A 23324-nucleotide genomic window follows, 5' to 3' on the forward strand; every position below is an offset into this window, starting at 1 on the left:
AGGCTGGTCAGGCAAACAGATAAAAGCCGACAGCGCAGAAAGATAACCCTTCACAGTGGCAACAGCAAGCCCCTGCTGTGCCAGAGAAAGGGCAAACTGGAGAACATTAGATAAATGGGCTTTCAAAGGGTCAACAGACCTTTCCCCACACCACGTGACAAATTTCGACCATCTATAAGAATAGATGGACTTAGTGGAGTCACGCCTGGCTGACAAGATGACATCCACAACGTCAGGCGGGAGGGAAAAAGAAATCAGGTTGCCCCGTTCAATCTCCAGGCATGAAGGTGTAATGTCTGGAGGTGGGGGTGTAGAACCTGCCCCTCCATCTGAGAGAGGAGGTCTGCCCTGAGAGGGAGACGGAGCGGCGGGTGAGAGGAGAGGTGGAGAAGATCTGTATACCACACCCTTCTTGGCCAGTCCGGAGCGACCAATATGACTTGGGCCCGGTCTTGGCGAATCTTCCTCAGAACCCGAGGAATCAAAGGTATGGGAGGAAACGCGTAAAGGAGTTGTGAACCCCAACTCAACTGAAACGTGTCCCCCAAAGCTCCTTGCATCGGATACTGGAGACTGCAGAATGAAAGGCAATGAGCGTTCTCGTGAGTGGCGAATAGGTCCACCCGAGGAGTCCCCCACATCTGAAAGATGTCGTGAACAACCTCCGGGTGAAGCCTCCACTCGTGATTGGCAGAGAACTGCCGACTGAGAACGTCTGCACGAACGTTCAGAACTCCGGCCAGATGATTTGCCATCAGACAAATTTGATGGTCCTGAACCCAGGACCAGAGACGCAGAGCCTCTCTGCAGAGACACTGCGACCCCACTCCTCCCTGCTTGTTGATGTACCACATCGCGGTCGTGTTGTCCGTCAGGACCTGGACCGAACGACCGCGAAGGGAAGGGAGGAAGGCCTTGAGCGCCAAACGAATCGCCCGCAATTCCAGAAGGTTAATGTGAAGCAACCTTTCCTCTGGAGACCAAAGGCCCTTGACCTCCAGATCCCCCAGATGAGCACCCCACCCTAGAGTGGATGCATCCGTGATCACTGTGGCAACCGATGGAGGCAGATGAAAGGGCTTTCCTTGAGACAGATTGCCTTCCACGCTCCACCAAGACAGATCTGCCGCAGCTTCTCTGGAGATCCTCACAGACTCCCTGAGATCTCCGTTGTGCTGATACCACTGCCTGCGGAGGCACCACTGGAGTGCCCTCATGTGCCAGCGTGCATGGTTGACCAACAGAATGCAAGAAGCCATCAGACCGAGCAGGCGAAGGACCTTCAGGACTGGAACGACCGCTCCATTGTAAAATAAAGGAATCATTTGTTGTATGTCGCGAATCCTTTGAGGTGGAGGGAATGCACGACATACAGTTGTGTCCAGTACAGCACCTATGAACAGGTTGCGCTGGGAGGGCACCAGGTGAGACTTGGGTACGTTTATCGAAAAACCCAACCTGTACAACAACTGGGTTGTCTCTCGCAGATGATGAAGCACGGCCTCTGACGACTGCGCTTTGATCAGCCAGTCGTCCAGATACGGGAATACAGGAATCCCTGATCTTCTGAGACACGCCGCCACCACTGCCATCACCTTGGTGAAGACCCGAGGCGCAGTAGTAAGTCCAAACGGAAGGACCGCAAACTGGTAGTGCTGCGATCCCACCGTAAAACGGAGATACCTCCTGTGCGACTTCAGGATTGGAATATGAAAATACGCATCCTGCAAGTCGAGTGACACCATCCAGTCTTCTTCCAGCAGCGCCTGAAGATCCTGAGCAAGGGTGAGCATCTTGAATTTTTCCTGTTTCAGATAAAAATTCAAGATCCTGAGATCCAGGATTGGACGAAGTCTGCCATCCTTCTTGGGAATCAGGAAATACCGGGAGTAGCATCCCTGACCCCTTTCCTGCTCTGGGACCACCTCTATCGCACCTTTTCTCAATAGAGTTTGGAGTTCCTCCTGAAGGAGTAACAGATGTTCCTCTGAGCAATACCCCTGGCAAGGAGGGTAATTGGGAGGGAATTCCCGAAAGGGAAGAGCATACCCATTTTCTACGAGATTGAGAACCCAAAGATCTGATGTAACCGATTCCCAATCCCGTAGAAAGTGGGTAAGCCGACCCCCCACTGGGCCTACATGATCCTGAATGGCGGATCTAGGGCTGCTTTTCTGTGGTTGGGGGGTTGGAAGAAGTGGAAGAGGAGGAGGCTTGACGTCCTCGAGGACGTGCCCTCTGTTTTCCCCTGTATGATCTATACAAGGTATTCTGCTGCTGCTGTTGTTGTTGCTGCTGCTGACCTTGTCTAAATGTACGAAAGGAAGAACGGCCAAAACCTCTAAATTTCCTGGTCGTAGAACCCCTGACCTGAAGGCCAAGAGATCTAGCAGTTGCTCTGCTGTCCTTGAATCTCTCCAAGGCAGTGTCTGCTTTCCTTCCAAAGAGCCCTTCACCATCGAAAGGTAAATCCAATAGAGCAGATTGTACATCAGCTGAAAAATCAGACGACTTCAACCAGGCTGAACGCCTCGTGGTCAGCGCCGTGCCCATGATCCTTGGCACAGAATCCGTAGTATCAAGCCCACTTTGAATGACCTGACGGGCTGCCGCCTGAGAATCAGACAAAGCTTCCTCAAAGTCTTTTCTGCTATCCTCAGGAACCTTAGGGATTAATGAACGCATAGAGTCCATAAGAGCATGAATATATCTACCCATAAGGCAAGTGGCATTAGAAGACTTCAATGCCATACTAACTGAAGAAAAAGTCTGTTTTGCAACTTGATCTTGTTTCTTGGCCTCTTTGTCGCCAGGCACCTGCGGAAAAGCACCAACTGACTTTTTAGAACAAGCGGCCTGAATTACCAAACTCTCAGGAGAAGGATGAGAAGACAAGAAAGCAGGATCCTCAGGAGCCACTCTATATCTCCTAGCCACATTTTTTGAAACTGCAGGAGCAGAAAAAGGTTTCTTCCATACCTCCATAATGGGATCCTTTAAAGCATCATTAAATGGCAGTAAAGGCTCCACTGCCGAATTTGGAGAATGAAGGACCTCAGTCAGTAAGTTTGACTTAAATTCGACAGTAGGCAAAGTCAAACCCAAAAGTCCTTTGCCTTCTTCATGACAACATGATAAGGTTGAACATCTCTGGAGGGTGTATCAGGTCCTGAAGGTAAAGACCACTCTGGGGAAAATTCGAGACCACTCGCTTCTGCTAGGTCCTCAAAATAACTCCCCTCCAGCTCACCTTCCTCCACTTCAGAAGAAGAATCACCAACTCTCTGTTCATCAAGAAGACGTTGAGCTTCTCTTCGAGACCTCATTTTAACTCGAAGTGCAGTCGAATCCCGCGCCGAATCCGACGGCGCCGGAGCCGACTTCGGAATCGAATCCGAGGGCTTGGAAGGTTGTTCCATAGATTTGCTAGGAGCCGGCGACGTCGGAGCCGGAGTCGTCGACTTCAGCCGAGCCGGCGTCGATACCGACGTCGACCTCGGTGGAGCTTGGTACTGCCACAGCGGGGTCGGGGCTGGCATATATGGCATGAAGGGTGCTGGAGCATATGAGTGAGGAACACCCAAACTGAAAGCCATAGGACCCATGGGACCCGAAGGTGCTCCAGAGGGGTACCACGATCTTGATAACACACCATACATTGCGTTCAAAAACGCAGAGGGGTCCTGACCTGGAGTCGGGAATGGTGGATGTTCAGGCTGATCTCGAGGTAGGTTAGAATCTGTTTCCACAACAGGATTCGAAGTTTCCTCCTCAATAGGAACTCCATCGGTGTCACCTGGAGCCGGAGACGGAGTCGGAGACGGAGCCGGCGTCAGATCCGGAACCGGAGTCGGAGAATGGACCATCGACTCCGAAGGCGAAGCCTCACCTTCTTGATCCGACACTTGCGGAGGAATTACCTTCGATTTCATCCTCTTGGGAGACTTCGATCTAGAACCAGACTTATCACCTGAATGATGGCGGGATTCATGCCTCCTTTTCTTATGCTTCTTACGAGAACCGGAAGCGTGATCAGACGAAGACTTCGAGGCCGACGCCTCTCGAGACCTCGACCTGGATCTCGACTTTGATCTCTTCGAGTGCTTCGAGGATCTTTTAACTTTACTCGCCTTCAGTTTAGCCACAAGAAGTTTTGATTCTCTTTCTCGAAGAGCCTTCAGATTCATCTTCTGACATGATGAACACTCGTCAACGTCGTGATCCGAACTCAAGCACCAGATGCAGTCTTGGTGAGGGTCCGTAACTGACATCATCTTCCCACACTCTCTACAAGGTTTAAACCCCATTTTCTTTGTCGACATGATAATCGAGCAAAAGGTTCAGAGAATGGAGAATAGAGGAAATAAAGTAACAATATACTATAAGCTACAGAGTATCCCGAAACCGTTAGCGTCGACGACGCGGAAAAAAGGGAACTGATGTCATCACGCCGGCGTGGGCCTATTGTAGGCGTCTGTGACATCAGCGGAGTCGCGAGCGATGCCGTGCCTCTATGACGTCCAAGTCCACGTCGGCGCGAAGCTACAAAAAGAATTTCCGAATGTTGCTGACGCAAGGGGATATTCACAAGGTGAGGAATCCACACGGCAGATGTATCTATCAGAACATTTCTTTTGAGCATGTACTCAAGAGCAATCCTAATCTAATACATAAAACAATTCCTATTCAGGTTCAACGCTCAAAAAACAAATTAAATTTTTTTTTCATACATTAAAAAAGTGATATTCAAACATCAAAATACATAGTTTGAAAGAAAGTCCCTTGTCGACGCGTTTCGGTGCGTTAAGCTCTTTTTAAGCACCTTCTTCAGGACAGACTTATGAGTTAAAACAACTGATCTTCTTTTTGGATTGCTATTACGTCAACCTTCTCACTGTGGGGTTTCCACTCTTATTCGATTTGTTCAATTTCAGTTTCTCTTCATGATAGTATCAATAATTTTAAAAAACCGGAGAATACTCTTCCTCGTGTCTGAGGCGTTTTCTTACGTCTTTTAATTTGCACAAGATATCCTGTAGGTTGTTTGCTTGATTATACACCTGGATACTGATATCTTTAGTCCCTGTGTTTGATGCGAGAGCAGGTCTTCACTTTTTTCCTGGGGACTTCTTAACCGGGTTTCTGCATTCAATTATTGCAGGAATGTCTTTAGTCCCAGTGCCTAGTCAGTTTCATGCGGAACCGCCGACACGTCCTCTCTCCAGTAGGTTCAACATAAACACAGCCACTTCCTGAAATGAAGAATAGAGAAGGATAAAAATAAATATGTATCTAAGAAAGAAAAAAGAGAAAGACAGTGAGAGAGAAAACTAGATTGAGAGACAGAAACCAAGAGAACATTAAATAATGATAATAATGACTAAAGGAATATAGAAAGAAAGAAAGAAAGAAAGAAAGAAAGAAAGAAAACTAGATTGAGCGATAGAAACCTAGATAACATGAAATAATTACTATTTATGGAATGAAGAAAGAAAGAAAGATGTTATAATCTCTTTTAGATCTAGGCTTTAATCTCCTCTCACATCATGGCCAGAAAGATTTGTGTAATTTGTGGCATGCCCTTGTATTGGCTACCACATGTCTTTTATCCGCAACCACTTCCTCTAACCTCCCATCTTTCCTCTGGCATTATATTATGAAACTGGATTATGTCCTTTATGCAACCCCTTTCTGTGATTCCTCTCTCTGCTCCTCAGAGCTCTAGGTATTTGTTAATACAATGTGAACTCCATTCCTCTATTATCCTGTCATTCAACCATGCATTCAGTTGGCATTATCAGAGCTACACTTTAGCCGTAGGACACATATTTTTTACGCATTCTATGTGCAATAAAATAGTCCCTGGTGCTCATTCTTTGTTTCTGCTAACCCACTTTGTTAGTCTACCATACTCCCAAAGTGCATAAGCCTCATTCCACACAAGCAAGGCGATTAAGGTGAGAGGCTTCTTGGACTCAAATGAGAGACTGAAAGGGAGAGAAACCATGTGAATGAAGGAAACTTATTCTACATATCAGTGCATTATAAGCACTTTGTTTTCCGTGGTTTCTGCAAATCAACGACATTCACACTGCAAACTAAAAAATTCAAACATTTTACCTCCATCCTGTCGGTGGCGGAGGGCTGCAGGATTTTGCTCTGTTTCTATGAAATTCAAGGGAAAAGATGATTGATTATATTAGCGTATAAAGTAGGAAAAGTCCAAAATACAAAATTCTGATGTTGTCTTGTAGTTTTCCCATGCTCAGATGCTGCAAAGTAGCATCTCCTGTGGTATGCCACTGTTAGGTTTCACGAATCCCATTACTGAAGAAGAAACCAAGTTACTTGCCTGCAACTACAGTTATCCAGTATTGGTATCTTTTACATAGTTCTGTGTAAAACGCAACAATGACAGGTTTGTTTAAAGGGAACTGTGAAGGAACCATAGGGATGAATCTGGGATTCTATTCGTCCAGAGGATAACCATTTATTTGAAAAAATAATAAAAGGATGTTTTATCGTGAACGCTTGTATTTCACTAACCCCTATTTGATGTTTGGGTCAATAGAAGAGCCACTTGCCAGGTATTTGATGTCAGCCCTATAGATTGCTACAGGAATATATTTAAGTGCCACTCAGGAGGTGAAGCCTTAACAGGTGGATAAATGCGAAACAAATCTTTCATGAATTGCTGTACAATTCTGATAAAACAAAGAGACAGACGTTTAAGGGAGCGTCTATATCGAGAAATAGCTGTTAGATGAACTCTAATTGAAGAATATACTAGTCCTGATTTTGTCAAGGACAGAAGGTACGGTAAGATTTGCTCTGAAGCAGAGATACATGGATGCACAATGTTTTAATGGCACCAGAGACAGAATTGCTTACATCTCAGTCAGTAAGTCTTGTTGGTGCCATCAGCACAAGACCTGGCAAAAATGTCTTTATACTCCTGTGTAATAGTCAACTCCTTAAATTGAAAGAATATGAACATAGTGGGGGGCTAGCAAGATGAGAGGACCCCGCTCCACCTTCCTGTTGCTGAGAACCTTATGTATTAAAGGTATCAAGGAAAACAAAGAATTAAACCGAGATCCTGGACCAAGTTTCGAAAAGTTGTCCTTTCGGATCCTGGATGTGGATGACAAGTTGCATAGAGCCAGTTTGTCCCACAACAATTTGGTGCCGACCGATCAAACTTTTATTCGTGGAGGCCGCTTCATTGCATTCTGGTGGTATTGCCCTTGCGAACTACCACCGAAGATGCTGCTATCATTTGCAGGTAAGCTTGTAGCCAAAGTTGGATGGATTTGAGCTGCAGGTGATTGATATGCATGCTCTTTTTGAGCGGAGACCACTTTCCTCGAAATTGTAGGGTCTGTAGATGGCTACCCCAGCTCTCCAGGGTTGCATACATAGTCATTACGAAGTGAGGAATTTAGGGTTAGAGCGTGAGGTCTTCTAATAAGTGGGAGATCTGGGACCACCAGTCTAGAGTTTGATCATACATGTGGAAGATCACCAAGCCCCTGAACAATTCTTTAGATTGCATCTATTGTTTTGTAGCTTTCCTGTAAGAGTTTAATATCCAGGTGCGCAAGAGGGATCATATTGATAGCTGAGGACATGATGCCCAGAGGCTAATTGAACCAACGCACCGATATCTTTTTATAAAAAAATTTTAGGAGTCAGTTCCTACAGAGTTAGCTGCTTGGCTTAGGATAGGAAGTCCTTTGTCTTGGACAGTATCAAGTGTTGTGGCCTAGGAACAGAATCTTCTGGGATGAATGAGTTGATGATCTTAGATAATTCACAAGGGGACCTAGTTTGTGAAAACTTTAGGCAAGCTTCTATGGCCATGGACAATTAAAATGTCTTTGGTACTTTAATCAGCCAGTTGCTGAGGTAGGGGAATAGCTGATGACCCTTCATCCTGAAAGAAACTGCCACAGGGCTATGCACTAGGTAAAATGCAGGAAGTTGAACTGAAGCCAAATGGGAGGGCTTTAATGCATGGGAGGAAAAGTGGAAGTATGCATTCTGTAAAATCAGAGCTATCATGTGGTGTTGGAGAGGGTGACCACGTAACATTCATTTCAGTCTTTATTTCGATCTATTTGGATCATAAAAGAAATACAAACAGTTTAAAATCAATTTAAAATGATACCAAATGAGACAGAGATTAAGAAGCGTTACAATAAGCCTATTAAAATCAATTACAGTGCATTACATTTAAGAGTCATCATTACATTTCATTTATCACGAGTCTGTCTCTGACTTCATGTAGCGAGTACGGGTGTGCCACATCGCAGTTAGAAATGTTGCCACCGCAAACACAATCGGGGGTGATAGATCCGTTTTTAATATTCTGTAAGCTGGGAAGTAGTGCCTGAAACCTAGATTTTTAAGAAGTGGAACAAGCCAATATTTCCTCGATCTTTGATAAGCATTACAGAAGAATATAACATGCAAATCATTTTCCTGGTGGTGTGGGCATACCGGGCACTGTTCTGTAGACGATGGCTGGGCCAAACGGTTAGTGAATGCCATAAGGGGGAGTGTACCGTATCGCCACTGCGTAAATAATTTTCTGGTCAAAACGGGAGAAATGCCATCTAGAACGTGCTCTAGATAGTACAAATCTTTAGATTTAATAAACAGATTTGTAAGGGACCCCTCCCGTGTACTCCCTATTAAGGCCAGTAATTTTAGCTCATAGAAGTCCATCGAGAGGAGTTTGCGTTGGATCCTACAACATGCGTTTCCCGGGTCCAGCCATAATTCTGGTCTTCCTAGGCTCTCACATGTTTGTTTTATGCATCTCAGCCATGGGATTTGTGTTGCATTTGGCAGGTGTTGGATCTCTTGGAGCTCAGTCCTGTAATTCATGAGTTCTGGCATGCTCCAAATTCGGCGCCAAAAAGTTATTGGTTTTAGTCCCAGCTCTTCTGTGATTGGTCTGAGACCCAGATCTAGTCTCATCGGGAGAAGCGGGGTGCTTGGGGGTAGGGCCGCCAACTGCCTGATGAATTTGTTTTCAATAGTCAGCAGGTTTTGGGCAGGTGTGTGACCCCACAGTTCCCCTCCATATGTAACTGCCCCTCTTGCCTGCATTTTGTAAATTTGAAGGACGGGCCCAAAAGGTTTGTAGGTCGACCTACTTGCCATCCTACAAATGCCACCAGTTAGCTGGGCCATGTTCATATTGGCCTTGGTCCGATGCGTGTCCCAGGTTATATCCTGGTTGATAGTTACCCCCATGTATTCGAAGGTAAGAACCCTCTCAAGTCTCAGTGCGCCTATGGTAGGGTTGGGGCGTGTTGAGGAGGGGGGGGTTGAGAATCATGTATTTGGTTTTCATGGCGTTGATCTCAAGCCCCCGCTCCACACAGAAAGCTGAAAACCCGTCCAAGACCCGTTGTATTCCCATGGGGGACTTGGACAGCAGCAGGGTGTCGTCCGCAAACATAATAGCGGGCACCCTGCTGCCATTAAGCTTGGGAGCGTCAATGTCACCCATCCTGGTCAAATGGGCGATTACCCCGTTGACAAAGAGGCAGAACAGGGTCGGTGCAAGCACACAACCCTGTCTCACCCCCCTGTCAACGGGGAACCTTCCAGAAAGTGCCCCATTTCTACCTCACCTGACACGTGCAAAATTTCCCTGGTGTAATCTTATCAGAATGGTCAAGATGTCAGCCGGGATACCCAGCTCCGCCAATACGGTCCATAGTCTGTCTCTTGGCACTAAGTCGAAGGCGGCTCGCAAGTCCACAAATACAGTGTACAAACTGCCGCCCTCGATTACCCCGGTCTTCCAGAACAGAAGATTCAGACGGAAGATCTGGTCCGTAGTTGAGACCCCCTTCTGAATCCTGCCTTGTAGGGACTTAAGATGGTAAGTTCCTCTATCCAATTTTGGAGGCGGTCGAGTATCAGCCTGCCAAATATTTTCTGGGGTACATCTATCAATCAATCAATCAATCAAAGACATTTATAGAGCGCACTACTCACCCGTAGGGTCTCAATGCGCTAGGGGGGGGGGTGCCGTTACTGCTCGAACAGCCAGGTCTTGAGCTTCTTCCTGAAGGAGAGGTGGTCTTGGGTCAGGCGCAGGTCGGTCGGGAGGGAGTTCCAGGTCTTGGCGGCCAGGTAGGAGAAGGACCTTCCTCCTGTTCTCGCTCTTCGGATGCGAGGGACGGCGGCGAGGGCGTGGCTGGTTGATCGGAGGTGGCGCTTGGGAGCGTAGAAGTTGATTCGGTTGTTGAGGTAGCTCGGGCCTTGATCGTGTAGGGCTTTGTGTGCGTGGGTGAGGAGACGGAAGGTGATTCTTTTGTTGACGGGGAGCCAGTGCAGGTCTCTCAGATGTCCGGAGATGTGGCTGTTTCGTGGGATGTCGAGGATGAGTCTGGCTGAGGCGTTCTGGATCCGCTGGAGTCTCTTCTGGAGCTTGGCGGTGGTTCCGGCGTAGAGGGCGTTGCCGTAGTCCAGTCGGCTGGTGACGAGGGCCTGGGTGACAGTCTTCCTGGTCTCGGTGGGGATCCACCAGAAGATCTTCCGTAGCATGCGCAGGATGTTGAAGCATGACGAGGAGACGGCGTTGACTTGTCTGGTCATGGAGAGGGAGGAGTCCAGGATGAAGCCCAGGTTGCGTGCGTGGTCCGTCGGTTTGGGTGCGGTGCCCTAGAGGCTGATGGGCCTGTAGTTGGCTGGGAGCAGAGGTGATCCCTTCTTAAATATGGGAACAATCTCTGGCGCCCAGCCAAGTACAGGGGACCTCCATGCCCCCCAAGACAGCGTTGAATAGCATCACCAGGTAAGGGGCCCATACATCTGGCTCCTGTTTAAATAAATCGCCCGGTAAGCCGTCCAGTCCGGGTGCTTTGCCTGATGTCAGCCCTGCGATGGCTGCTCGTACCTCTATCTCTGTGAAGGGATCCCCTTCTAATAGTACGCTAATGTTAGGTGGAGGGCTGTTAGGGGCCCCGTCAACAACCTTGTAGAGGGACTGGAAGTGATCTTGCCAGGCCTTGGCTGAAATATTAGGTTCTATAGCCGAGGCTAGCACCTCGGACCCCGTGTTGACAATACGCCAAAATTTACGAGAGTCCCTATTAGCTAGTGAAATAGTGAGGTTTTCCCATTTCTCCTGTTCCCATTCGCTCTTGGCATGGGTAATCAGGCGCTTATAGTCCCTTCTCCTGGCCTGTATCACAGATCTGTCTATACTTTCCTTGATCGAAGTCAGGAGGTCTAATTTGGCCTTGCGGCATGCAGCGTTATACCAGGTGGGGCGGTTGTGATGACCGCCCCCACTCTTACCTGTGGAAAAAAGGACTTCAGCCACAGACTTGATGAGGTCCTCGTGCGCCGACCACAATTGCTTGTGTGTGCCCTGGGTGGTGGGATGCTCAATTATTGCACACACCTTTTCGAGTGTGGGGATGAGCCGGGCATATAGCCCTGAAACCGTCTATGGATTCGAGGCTGGCTTCTCCCACCTCACTCTCCGTCTATTGTTCGTCAGCTCCAGCCCTTGGGAAGGGGCATCTGCCACAGCCCCTCTATCTTCTAGGCCGTGAAGGGCTTATTCCAGTTGGAGCGCATTGTGGTCGCTGTCTTCCCTAGATATCACCCAGAAGTCAATAATATGCGACCACAGAGAGAGTTGGACCAGAATATAATCCAGTCTTGACTCCCTGCCCTCTCTATTGTATGTGTATTTGGGGGGGATATCGGAACTTATGCGTCCATTGCAGGCCCGCACACCATGTTTCAGAGTTAGGGCAGTAATTTGGACAGCTAGAGGAGTCCAAGCTCTGGGGGGGGCTATCGTAGGGGGTACAGACCACACTGCATCCTCCTCCTGGGATGATCCATCCAATAAACCCAGGAGGGGCTCAAAGTGGCAATTGAGATCACCTCCTACCAAAAAGGGTGTACCCTGGGGGATGTCACTGAGAAAGACTGAGAGTTCCTCGATGGTGTGTGACTCTTGTGTGATGTTTACCGTCCTAGAGTAAACGTTTACCACGGCCAGTCTACTCAAGTTCGGCCACTCCAACAAAATACCGAGAATATCCTCCGAAGCTGTGGGGAGTAATGTGGCCTGACAGCCCAGGTCGGCACCCACCCAGGTTGCGAGACCTCCTGAAGGACGCCCCCTTACCCGCCCACTTCGCTGGAATGGAAAATGCTGCGAAAGCTGAACGGGAGATGGCCTCTCTTGCCCAAGTTTCTTGGAACAGGCATATGTCTTTGGCCTCAATAAATGAACTCCAGTCCGGGCAATTCAATTTATTCCCCAAGCCAGCCACGTTCCAGGATAATATCTTTAAAGAAGGTGGTCTGGGATTCGAGATAGGAGGAGGAGGAGTGACCGTATCAAGTGGACTCATCAATGATTCAAGAATGTGCGGTCGTTCCCCTAGTTCGACTATGGGTTCCCTCGGACTGGATAGGGGCCCTGTAATGGTAACAGTATTGGTTTCAGAAATACTTGTTTTATTTCCAGGGATCTATGATGGATAGCCAATCCTTTATGTTTGTGTCTATGAAGAAAAAAAAGAGAATAGCAGCCTGTTGTTTGCTTAAAATGTACTTCTTTCTCTATCGAACCTCGAGGTAGCATAGCCATCACTCCTTTTCTAAGCAGATGCAGGTGAGGAGGGGGGCACCCTCCTTTTGGTAGAGTAGATGACACCATTTTGGAACTGTTTCTCCCAGAGGATGGCGAATGCAGCACTAGAACATTGTCACTGTAGGTAAGCTATCCTAAAGTCTACTGATAGCTACAGATTAGAATCTCTTTCACAAGTGCCTCAAAAGTAAGCCTGCGCGTAGTTTGCGAAGTAGCGCTACCCGTAGCTACGCAAAGTGCACTTTGCACTACGCGCGCTACGCGTAGCGCTACGTGAACTGCGTAGTGCGCTGTTCGCGATGATTGCACAGTGCCGGATGCTTGTCCGCACTGTGCAATCATTGAAAACGGCATCTTTCACAGTGCGAGATGTCTTTTACTGCCGCTCAAGTAGATTTTTACTCGCACAGCAGCTTTCTCAACGCGGACTGGTAGTTTCTCATTGCGAGCGGTTGCGAGCATACGCGACCACTCGCAATGAGAAACCTGACCTCCCCGCGTTGAGAATCTCGCCGGAAGGTTTATTTTCCACGCTCGCGATCGGCAACTTGATGTTGCTGATCGTGAACAAGAGAAAAGTCTCGCCGGGATGTCATTTTACTTGACGTTGAGGAACGCGAGCAAGCAAAAAATTACCGCTAAGCTACGCTATGCTACGTGTGTTTGCACTGTGCTACATGCAGTTCACGTAGTGCGAAGTAGCGCAAACTACGCAAGCGTAACGTAGTGCTTTGCCCAGGGTTACTCAAAAGGATGTTTCTTTTGAAATTGAATGTGCCAAAAAATATTGCGGTGTCAGAGTCATCCTTGACTACTTGCAAGGTGTTGTCAACGTGCTTGCCAAACAGAACAGCGCAATGGTATGGTAAAAATATTAGATATTCGCACCTCAGGTTCTATATTCAGTGATCTTGAACCAACATTGGTGTCTAAGGACCACTGACCTTGCCAGTTGTGAAATACCTATTGAGGCTATATCTCTAGTGCAATATGTATTTACTGATGTGGAGGTTTCAACCCCTGCAGAATCTTTTTCATATATATATATATATATATATATATATATATATATATATATATATATATATATATATGTGTGTGTATATATATATATATATATATATAAATATATATACATATATATATATATATATATATATTCACTGAAAAAACCATAGGTTATAGACCATATATAGTTAGGAATTAGCATTTAAAAAACCTTATTTTACTCACACAAAACCATGACATCACTGATAACAACATCCAGTGATTTTATGTTTCTGTAAAGTTTAAATATGTCTTACATATTGAAGAATGAGTGGATGTATAAGTGTCTGGACGAAGGATTTAGTAGGTGCATGACTGACTGTATGAGTGAGTGATTAAATGTGTCTCACTGAGTGCATGGGTTAGTGACTAAACTGTCTTAATTTGTGCATCATTATGTCTGTTGTTCTGTAAACTGCTGCATGTGTTGATCAGTAGCTATATGAGTAACTATATGGGTTATTGATTGATTGTCCAAGTATTTGTATGGGAGACTGAGTGTGTGTGTGGCTGGCTGGGAGGTGTGTGACTCTGTGCAGATCAATGTGTACTTGTATCAATGATTGTATAAGAGAGTAAGTATGTGTTAGTATATGTTTGAAAATGTAAGGTGCTCTATGTTTAACTGTATAGATTAGAAAATGGAAGTGTGATTGATTCTTTACAGGACTGACTAGGTGTGTGAGTAACTCCATGGATGAGTGGCAGAGTGTGAGTGTCTGTATAGGTGTATGAGTGCATATGATAGTGTTGTAAAGATGAGTGATTGTATGTATGAATGATTGTATGGGTGAATGAGTGAATGTGTGTGTAGACGTAAGAATCAGTGAGTGCGTATGTAGTAACTAGTATTGGTGTGTCAATGGTTTCAAAAATTATATTATGTATTTAACACTCGGTGTAACAGAGGTTATATTAAAGTGTGAGGAGATGCATTGTATTGTCACATTAATGATATCATCATTGATGTGACCATTGATGTCAAATGAGATATCATCAGTGATACTCAGGTTGTGTATGCAGAAACTGCAGGTACATCCCCTTCAGAATGGCACACCAGACGAGGTCACAGAAGTGATTCAATGTTCAATTATTTTATTTTCATTTTCGTAAGGTTCGTTTTCAATCTTTTCGATATCCTTAACTGATATTAACAGCATATCAGAAAACAGCGTCAATAGGTGAATTTTAAAGAACTCATTCCCCAATGCATTTCGGGAGGTGAAGCCCTTGATCACGGAGAGCTGCGGAGGAAGATGAACAGGGCGGGAATCAGTGGGAGGTCAAAGACAATCGAGGGGGAGGATAAATTACCAGTGCTAAACGTGCAGGGGTTAAAGAATATTGCTACAAAAAGTGCTCGGTATTATTGTGACGGTATGGGACAAGTGATACTAACCGTTACCGCAAGTGTTCAACAAGTTAGACTATTGGCAGCAAATGGCAGTAAGGCACAGTGTAAAAAACTTACTTCAGGTTAACGCGTAGCGCACGAGAAGCGCTGTCGATCGGCTCACAGGTCTGTATGTTTGTGCGCCGGCATGCGCGATTAGTAAGTGAACCACTCAGTACAAAGCGGCATAGGACTCATGCATTGGGTGCCTAAGGTGCAGGAATCTGTATGGGCGCCATGTTGGAATGGTTTAGAAAGTGTAGATGGGTTATGTGGAAAGGTGACGGGAGAAGGGGTAAACTAAAATAAAAAATGAAATGTAATGAAATAAAGTGAAAAGGGTAATGGAAACAAGGGTACATGGAAACAGTTATGTACAATAGATGTAACAAACTCGGGTGCATGGAAACAGTTATGTACAATGAACGTGACAAGCACATTACAGATGCATTACAGGTAACAGCTAAATTCAAGCCGATCATTGAGCCCATGGGGCTTCAAGGTCTGTAATAGATAAATCCATTCTAGTTCTCTTTGTAACAACAATTTGTTGTTGTCAATCCCTTCCTTCTTTTGGATGACTTCCAAAACAATAAACTTCAACTGGGCAATGGTATGGCGTGCTTCAGTGAAGTGCATGGCTATGCTAGATTTTTCCATTTTCAATCGTATGTTGGACTTATGTTCGTTGAGACGGGTTTTTATTTTACGCTCTGTTTTGCCAACATATAATTTGCCACACGGGCATTTCAAGGCGTAAATCAAGTTGGTGGTGTCGCAAGTGGCATCAACTGAGAGTTTGATGTTATGTCCTTTCATAGGGTGTTGTATCCTGTTGCCTCTGATGACATTATTACAATGATTGCAATTTAAGCAGGGTTGTGTACCACGGTGAAGTTTGGGTGTTTCAGTCGGCCTGGTAAGTATCTCTTTGAGGTTTCTGCTTCTTGTGTGGGCAAATATTGGAGGTTTTTCAAATATGCCCTGAAAGTCAGGTTCATTCTGCAAGATAGGCCAGTGTTTACGTATGATTTTTTTGTATGATGCACTTGCTGTGGAGTACTTAGATACAAGTACCATGCGTTGTTCACCAGTTTTGTGAATTTTTACCAGGCTGTCTGATCTGGTTATGTGGGCAACTCGTGATTGGGCTTGGTGAAGTATGTTCTCAGGATACCCTCTATTACGGAACCTGTCTTGCATTTCCTTGATGCGAATGTCAACGATGGCATCATCCGATACTATGCGCTTGACGCGCAACATCTGAGAGAAAGGTAGATGCTCCTTTAAAGATCCTTGATGGAAACTTGTAAAGTGAAGAGAGTTGTTACGGTCTGTACTGTTCCTGTGTAGATCCGTGCTGAGACCTTCAGGAGTATTCTTTATGAGAACATCCAGGAAAACTATTTCCTCTTCACTGATTTGCCATGTAAGGTTGATGCGAGGGTCTTTACTATTGACTTCAGTCAATAACTTTTGAAGGGAATCTTTGGTGTCAGACCACCAGATGAACAAATCGTCTATGTACCGAACGTACATTCTTGAATGTTTTTGAAAACTTGAATTGGTGTACAAGTGATGTCTTTCCCACTGTTCCATGTATGTATTAGCGTACGACGGGGCAGCGCAGTTTCCCATTGCCATTCCGGAAAGTTGCAAAAACCATTGGTTATCAACTTTGAAGTAGCTGTGATACAGAATGAATATTAACAATTCCATCAAGAACGTTTGTAAGGATGAATCAATGTCACTGTTTAGTAAAATGTGTTCAAAAGCTTCGATTCCCCCTTGGTGGGGTATTGAAGTATATAGCGAACTGACGTCAGCTGTGCAAAGGACGAATGGTTCGTTTCTGAATGATTGCATTCTGGTTAACTTGGTCAAAAAATCCGTAGTATCTTTGATGTAACTATCAGCTTTAATCACCAAGGGTTGCAAGTACTTATCAATAAATTTGCCAGTAGCTTCATGAATCGATCGTTTGGTGGACACTATTGGTCTAAATGGCGGGTCCATAAGGTTTTTGTGTATCTTAGGACACATGTACATGGTCGGGCTTTTAGGATGATCCAGTAATAAATATTTCTTAGTGCGTTCTTCAATAACTCCAGATTGATATGCTTTGTTAACAAGATCTTTCAAGATGTTATGGTATTCATTAGTTGGATTATAGTCCAAAGCCATATAGGTCATATTGTCTTGGATGTGTTCACTAAGTTTACGAGTGTACATCTCAGCATCAAGGATAACTAAAGCGCCGCCTTTGTCTGCTTTTGTGATTTTGATGCGAGGATTATTGGCCAATGATTTCAGAGTGTCGCGATCCTTGTTGGTGAGGTTCTGGGACTTCCTAGTCATTTTGAAATTAATCTTCACTAGATCTTTGCGGACCAGGGTCTCAAATAAGTCGATGCACTTATGGCTGATCGGTGGTTGGTAAGTGCTCGAAGGTCGTAGGCCTTTGAGTTGGTCATCTTTAGTGGTAGTTACGATAGGTAATGTGTTATCGAAATAGTGACGTAGTCGCAATTTTCTGATAAACTTGAAAGTGCTCACTTCGAGTTCTAGCAAGTTGGTGGGTGTAGTAGGAATAAATGAAGTTCCTTTTTCTAACAAATCCATTTGATAATTAGAAATGTCTACGTTAGAGATGTTAATTACGAGATGTTAATTACGAGACTGTTTTCTTTGGTTTTACCCGCCATTTAGACCAATAGTGTCCACCAAACGATCGATTCATGAAGCTACTGGCAAATTTATTGATAAGTACTTGCAACCCTTGGTGATTAAAGCTGATAGTTACATCAAAGATACTACGGATTTTTTGACCAAGTTATCCAGAATGCAATCATTCAGAAACGAACCATTCGTCCTTTGCACAGCTGACGTCAGTTCGCTATATACTTCAATACCCCACCAAGGGGGAATCGAAGCTTTTGAACACATTTTACTAAACAGTGACATTGATTCATCCTTACAAACGTTCTTGATGGAATTGGTAATATTCATTCTGTATCACAGCTACTTCAAAGTTGATAACCAATGGTTTTTGCAACTTTCCGGAATGGCAATGGGAAACTGCGCTGCCCCGTCGTACGCTAATACATACATGGAACAGTGGGAAAGACATCACTTGTACACCAATTCAAGTTTTCAAAAACATTCAAGAATGTACGTTCGGTACATAGACGATTTGTTCATCTTGTGGTCTGACACCAAAGATTCCCTTCAAAAGTTATTGACTGAAGTCAATAGTAAAGACCCTCGCATCAACCTTACATGGCAAATCAGTGAAGAGGAAATAGTTTTCCTGGATGTTCTCATAAAGAATACTCCTGAAGGTCTCAGCACGGATCTACACAGGAAGAGTACAGACCGTAACAACTCTCTTCACTTTACAAGTTTCCATCAAGGATCTTTAAAGGAGCATCTACCTTTCTCTCAGATGTTGCGCGTCAAGCGCATAGTATCGGATGATGCCATCGTTGACATTCGCATCAAGGAAATGCAAGACAGGTTCCGTAATAGAGGGTATCCTGAGAACATACTTCACCAAGCCCAATCACGAGTTGCCCACATAACCAGATCAGACAGCCTGGTAAAAATTCACAAAACTGGTGAACAACGCATGGTACTTGTATCTAAGTACTCCACAGCAAGTGCATCATACAAAAAAATCATACGTAAACACTGGCCTATCTTGCAGAATGAACCTGACTTTCAGGGCATATTTGAAAAACCTCCAATATTTGCCCACACAAGAAGCAGAAACCTCAAAGAGATACTTACCAGGCCGACTGAAACACCCAAACTTCACCGTGGTACACAACCCTGCTTAAATTGCAATCATTGTAATAATGTCATCAGAGGCAACAGGATACAACACCCTATGAAAGGACATAACATCAAACTCTCAGTTGATGCCACTTGCGACACCACCAACTTGATTTACGCCTTGAAATGCCCGTGTGGCAAATTATATGTTGGCAAAACAGAGCGTAAAATAAAAACCCGTCTCAACGAACATAAGTCCAACATACGATTGAAAATGGAAAAATCTAGCATAGCCATGCACTTCACTGAAGCACGCCATACCATTGCCCAGTTGAAGTTTATTGTTTTGGAAGTCATCCAAAAGAAGGAAGGGATTGACAACAACAAATTGTTGTTACAAAGAGAACTAGAATGGATTTATCTATTACAGACCCTGAAGCCCCATGGGCTCAATGATCGGCTTGAATTTAGCTGTTACCTGTAATGCATCTGTAATGTGCTTGTCACGTTCATTGTACATAACTGTTTCCATGCACCCGAGTTTGTTACATCTATTGTACATAACTGTTTCCATGTACCCTTGTTTCCATTACCCTTTTCACTTTATTTCATTACATTTCATTTTTTATTTTAGTTTACCCCTTCTCCCGTCACCTTTCCACATAACCCATCTACACTTTCTAAACCATTCCAACATGGCGCCCATACAGATTCCTGCACCTTAGGCACCCAATGCATGAGTCCTATGCCGCTTTTTACTGAGTGGTTCACTTACTAATCGCGCATGCCGGCGCACAAACATACAGACCTGTGAGCCGATCGACAGCGCTTCTCGTGCGCTACGCGTTAACCTGAAGTACGTTTTTTACACTGTGCCTTACTGCCATTTGCTGCCAATAGTCTAACTTGTTGAACACTTGCGGTAACGGTTAGTATCACTTGTCCCATACCGTCACAATAATACCGAGCACTTTTTGTAGCAATATTCTTTAACCCCTGCACGTTTAGCACTGGTAATTTATCCTCCCCCTCGATTGTCTTTGACCTCCCACTGATTCCCGCCCTGTTCATCTTCCTCCGCAGCTCTCCGTGATCAAGGGCTTCACCGCCCGAAATGCATTGGGGAATGAGTTCTTTAAAATTCACCTATTGACGCTGTTTTCTGATATGCTGTTAATATCAGTTAAGGATATCTAAAAGATTGAAAACGAACCTTACGAAAATGAAAATAAAATAATTGAACATTGAATCACTTCTGTGACCTCGTCTGGTGTGCCATTCTGAAGGGGATGTACCTGCAGTTTCTGCATACACAACCTGAGTATTATTATTCGGTGTTTTGACGGATAAACACCTCCCTTCGTGAGCACCCTTAAATTCTACAATTGGCTTCTTAAACCTCCACTTACCTTTGCTGTGCACCCCCGAACTTTATTATCTGTTCAACTTTAATATCATCAGTGATGTCATCAGTGATGTCATTTGAGATGTCATCAGTGATGTCATCAGTGATGTCACTGACCATGTCATGAATGATGTAATATGTGACATCATCAGCAGTGGATTGCGGGTGCGCGATATATTGTTAGTGCAACTAACTATATATGGAATTTCAATGGTTTTGTGTGAGTAAAATAAGGTTTTTTAAATGCTAATTCCTAACTATATATGGTCTATAACCTATGGTTTTTTCAGTGAATTTTCAAGGTTTTGTAAATGCTAATTCCTAACTATATATGGTCTATAACCTATGATTTTTTCAGTGAATTTCAATGTTTTTTTAATAGCAAATATCATAAGCTGTCGAATGTCAAGTATGTGGTAAGTAAAAACATTTTCGTGTTTATGCACACTGATCTGCTTTGAATGCTGCCCCCCCCTCATTTCTATTAGGAGTACTCTCTCTTTGCAGATAGTGAAGGGTAGTTAACGCAGGCCTTTGCCCCCGTTGTAATCCGTCGTGCCTGCTTCTCTCTCCATTTGATTGATTGTTATCCAAGCATTTACTGTTTTAGAATTGGTTCTCTTTGGTTCATTCTCTATTTACAAACAAGCACAGAGTCGCAATACTCTGTTTAGTCTTTGCAGATAGCGAAAAATCGTGTAAAAAAACAAAAGGAATCGAGCAAAATCAGTAGGCCACTAATGGGATCTCTTTTTGACCTCGCTAAAATAGAAACATTAGGAACAACCCCTCATGAGAAATACGAAACTAGTGAGATGAACTTAACTCCACACCATGATGGCTGCAAGACAGCTCGGCTCCGCCACCCACCCCGCCCAAAATAACGATAAACTCTATGCAAATATTACAAATATATACAACACACCAGCAAAGTAACAGGGTAAAACATTTTATTAAATAACTATTTACATAACTATTTTATACTTTTTGTTGCCCGATCCGGCTAGCTCAATCGATCGAGCATGAAACTCATGCACTCTGATAGTTCAAAGTTTTGAGGAGTGCTTGTTAGACTGTCTGAAACTTATTTGCACCTCAGCTGCATAGCGAGTGAAAAACCAAGGGGCGCCCCACTGCAGCCGAGGAACCTCCATCTTGGGGGCGACGCACAGCATCACATTGCTTTCCAATGCAGTCAGATCCTCAAACAGCCCCCACTGACCACGTTAGAAAGCCACATCGTGACGCGTCACATAATCACAACGTATCGCGTTACTGCGTAATGCGCCTTATGACACCCTTCGTTAGCGCACCCGGAAGCGCTCTGGAACGCGAACCAAGGCGCGAAACGCAGAGCCCCGGAAACGATCCGAGGCGCGGCGCGGAGCGCGTAACGTAAGCATAACAGGTCATGTGACTAGTTCATAAAACTTTTCATTGGTTCATTTTACTTTTAGTTTCCTAATGATGGAACGTTTGATCATATGACGTGAAATAATCACTTTTCATTGGTTTACAACATTTTTTTTTCCCAAATGATGAAAGTCCCACTTTTTTTCTTCACTCCGACTTTCATTTTTATGAGAGAAAGACCTGTTTTTGCGTGCTTACTCATGGCATCTGTAGTAGCTGCAGCTGGTGGCTCCCCACCACGTCCACCACCACCAAAGAAGAGAGGTCCAACTGGCCAGGTCATCTTCCAACAAGAGGAGGAAGAAGAGGAAGACGAGGAACAGGAGCAAGGGACAAGGGTTTTTTTGAAAGAAATGCCAAGGACGTCCCATGTTAAAGTCAATTTTATTTGGCAATTTTTTTCTTTGCCTCCACATAAAAAGAAAGTAAATGCCAGATACGTTACCTGCCTGATCTGCCACGAACAACTCTCCAGAGGGACCGAAAAAAAATATAGTTTTGGTAATTATACCATGCATCGACACATGGAGAGGTGGCACCCGCTTAATTATAGTGCTGCACAAATGAGAGATTTGGTGGACAACCCCCGACCTGCCAGTACATCTACCAATGAAGTGGCACTGACAGCATCAGAGGCAAGGGAAACGGTCCCAAATATTCAGAAGAACTTTGGAAAGATTAAAATGACATGTTTAGATTGTGGCAAATTAATTTCATGTGGACAGATGAGTGTTACTCTAATAAATACAGCATATGAACATCATCAATGTTCAAAACGTCCCCGAAACTAAATTTTCTTTTTTTTTGGTTGCTCCTGTTGAGCCCTTTGTACTGAATCATTTTTGTTTCCCCCCCCCTCCAAAAAAACCCCAAAAAATATAAAACAACAAAAAATAAAAAATAAAGTTCTTTTCAGAACTACCTTCCCTTTATGAAAAATTGCTAGCATGTTTAGCACTCTGGCAACCTCTATTTCTTTTGGTTCGCTTCCCCGTTCGGTCCCCGGTACGCGAACCGGGAGCGAACCCAAAAATTTTTTTTTTTTAAAAAGAAGAGTAAGTATAAGGGAAGTAAACAGAGAGTAATGTTAAAAGAAAGACAGCTATAGGGAGTAAACCAGAGATACTGTTTAATAGATTTATTAACCGAAGAAAAGATGGAAGAGGGTATAATTGTGAAAAACAAAATAGATAAGGAAGTGAAAGAAAAAAAAGAGAGTAGAAGAATAACAAAGAAGAGTTTCTTAGAGAATATGAGTGAATGTTCAAAATAAGATTAAAACATGTGGAATAACAGAGAGAAAAAACAGAAAGCAGAAAAGAAGAAGTAACAGAAAAAGAATAATTGAAACAGCAAAGAAATGTAAATAACATAGGGCCATATTATCAACATAGGCAATAAAAGTTTTGCAGCTTTTATCGGCAGAAATGTGTCGCTAAAGCCGCTTTTGCGGCAGAAAACTGCAGCTAAAACCACTTTTGCAGCAGTTTTCTGCCGATAAAAAAGCAATAATTTTATTGGCTGTGTTCATAATATGCCCCTTAGTGTGCTTCAACTACACAGAAAAAGCATAATGAACAAGTAGTGAAAGAGTGATCAGTCAAAGACACTAAGAGTAATAGAGATGGAGTGAGTGAACAAGAGTGAGG

At 44.3% G+C, this 23324-nt stretch overlaps 1 long non-coding RNA gene across 2 annotated transcripts in view; it reads right to left on the reverse strand.

The window, feature by feature from the left end:
• Positions 1–4578: 4578 nt before the first annotated feature.
• The window catches only part of LOC144781761 (uncharacterized), a 157122-nt gene continuing 138376 nt past the window's right edge, over positions 4579–23324 (reverse strand). For both annotated transcript variants that reach the window (XR_013601060.1, XR_013601059.1), the window contains exons 2-3: positions 6121–6165; positions 4579–5252 (exon numbers count right to left, since the gene is read on the reverse strand). This is a non-coding gene — a long non-coding RNA (uncharacterized LOC144781761). The remainder of the gene's footprint in view (positions 5253–6120; positions 6166–23324) is intronic.

The sequence above is a fragment of the Lissotriton helveticus genome, chromosome 9 (genome assembly GCF_964261635.1).
Source record: "Lissotriton helveticus chromosome 9, aLisHel1.1, whole genome shotgun sequence".
Lineage (NCBI taxonomy): Eukaryota > Metazoa > Chordata > Amphibia > Caudata > Salamandridae > Lissotriton > Lissotriton helveticus.